The following is a 2,329-nucleotide window of genomic DNA, read 5'->3' on the forward strand; positions in this document are numbered from 1 at the left end:
TAAAAGCATGGAGGTCTTTTGGTGCTGAAAAAGTAATGGAAATAAGTTGTTAAAAGGAGGATAGATAATACAACCTTTGGGGAAAGTAATCTGCTGATGTTTCTTAATTTAAAAAGATTTCTTACCCGACAAATTAAAAATACACATACCCTTTGACCCAGAAATTCCACCTTTGGAAATGCATTCTACAGCAATAAAAGTGAACCTACAGGGATATATGCGCATAAACACGTGGTTACTGCAGAATTATTTGTTTTAGCAAAAACCAAAACACTGTAAACTATAGACTAACCATGAACAGTGAAATGAACAGATGTGCTCGGCACGTCCATCATGTGGAATGCCATGCAGTTATTTTTTAATGCAGGGGAGAGCACAAATGCAGCCCCCAATTATCACAAATTATGCAGTCAGCTTCCCACGTTTGGGGAAACTGCAAGGGTGGGCATATATGAAATGCAATGGATAGGCCTCCTCCGGGAAAACTACCTTTGAGTTTGTGGTGACTCCCCTGCTGGGTATCATACAACTACTTTTATTTATTTATTTATTTATTTAAAAAATTTTTATTGACGTATAGTTGATTTACAATGCTGTGTTAATATCTGCTGTACAGCAGAGTGGTTCAGTTATACATATACACATTCTTTCTTTATATTTCCTTTGGTTATACATTGTATTCTGTATTCTGATATTCTTAAAAAGATGGGAATACCAGACCACCTGACCTGCCTCCTGAGAAATCTGTTAGCAGGTCAAGAAACAACAGTTAGAACTGGACATGGAACAACAGACTGGTTCCAAATTGGGAAAGGAGTACGTCAAGGCTGTGTATTGTCATCCTGCTTATTTAACTTATATGCAGAGCACATCATGAGAAACGCTGGGCTGGAGGAAGCACAAGCTGGAATCAAGTTTGCCGGGAGAAATATCAATAACCTCAGATATGCAGATAACACCACCCTTATGGCAGAAAGAGAAGAACTAAAGAGCCTCTTGATGAAAGTGAAAGAGGAGAGTGAAAAAGTTGGCTTAAAACTCAGCATTCAGAAAACTAAGATCATGGCATCGGGTCCCATCACTTCATGGCAAATAGTTGGGGAAACAATGGAAATAGTGACAGACTTTATTTTGGGGGGGCTCCAAAATCACTGCAGATGGTGACTGTAGCCATGAAATTAAAAGACACTTGCTCCTTAGAAGAAAAGCTATGACCAACCTAGGCAGCATATTAAAAAGCAGAGACATTACTTTGCCAGGAAAGGTCCATCTAGTCAAAGCTATGGTTTTTCCAGTGGTCATGTATGGATGTGAGAGTTGGACAATAAAGAAGGCTGAGTGCCAAAGAACTGATGTTTTTGAACTGTGGTGTTAGAGAAGACTCTTGAGAGTCTCTTGGACTCCAAGGAGATCCAATGAGTCTATCCTAAAGGAAATCAGTCCTGAATATTCATTGGAAGGACTGATGTTGAAGCGGAAACTCTAGTACTTTGGCCACCTGATGTGAAGAACTGACTCTTTTGAAAAGACCCTGATGCTGGGAAAAATTGAAGGCAGGAGTAGAAGGGGAAGACAGAGAATGAGATGGTTGGGGCATCACCGACCCAATGGACATGAGTTTGAGCAAGCTTTGGGAGTTGGTGATGGACAGGGAAGACTGGCATTCTACAGTCCATGGGGTCGCAAAGAGTTGGATGACTGAGCGACTGAACTGAACATTTATCATAGGATACTGAATACAGTTTCCTGTGCTGTATAGTTTTAGACCTTGTTGTTTATCCAGTCTACATATAATAGCTTATAGCTGCTATTCCCAAACTCCCAATTCATCCCTCCTCCACCTTTTCCCCCTCGGCAACTGTAGGCTGTCCTCTTTGTCCATGAGTCTATTTCTGTTTCAAAGATAAGTTCATCTGTGTCATATTTTAGATTCCACATACAAGTGATATCTTAATATTTGTCTTTCTCTCTCTGACTTACTTCACTTAATATGATAATCTCTAAGCCCATCCATGTTGCTACAAATGGTATTATTTCATTCTTTTTTATGGCTGAGAAATATTGTACGATATATATGTACCACATCTTCTGTATCCACTCCTTTGTCAATGGACATTTAAGTTGCTTCCATGTCTTGGCTATTGTGAATAGTGCCATACAGCTTTATTTATGTATGTATTTGGGTTGCACTGACTCTCTCTTGCTGAGTGCGGGCTTTCTGTAGTTGCAGCAAGCAGGCACTTCTCTTGTGTTGAAGCCCAGGCTCTAGGTGTGAGGACCTCAGTAGTTGTGACTCGTGGGCTTAGTTGCCCCGTCGCCTGTGGAGTCT

At 40.4% G+C, this 2,329-nt stretch overlaps 1 non-coding gene across 1 annotated transcript; it reads right to left on the reverse strand.

Moving 5' to 3' along the window:
* Positions 1-364: 364 nt before the first annotated feature.
* Positions 365-522, reverse strand: LOC145530757 (U1 spliceosomal RNA). The gene has a single exon (XR_014072057.1). It is a non-coding gene; the product is annotated as a U1 spliceosomal RNA (small nuclear RNA).
* Positions 523-2,329: the final 1,807 nt, after the last annotated feature.

Source organism: Giraffa tippelskirchi, chromosome 12 (genome assembly GCF_054371585.1).
Source record: "Giraffa tippelskirchi isolate mGirTip1 chromosome 12, T2T-mGirTip1v1.2.pri, whole genome shotgun sequence".
Classification (NCBI taxonomy): Eukaryota; Metazoa; Chordata; class Mammalia; order Artiodactyla; family Giraffidae; genus Giraffa; species Giraffa tippelskirchi.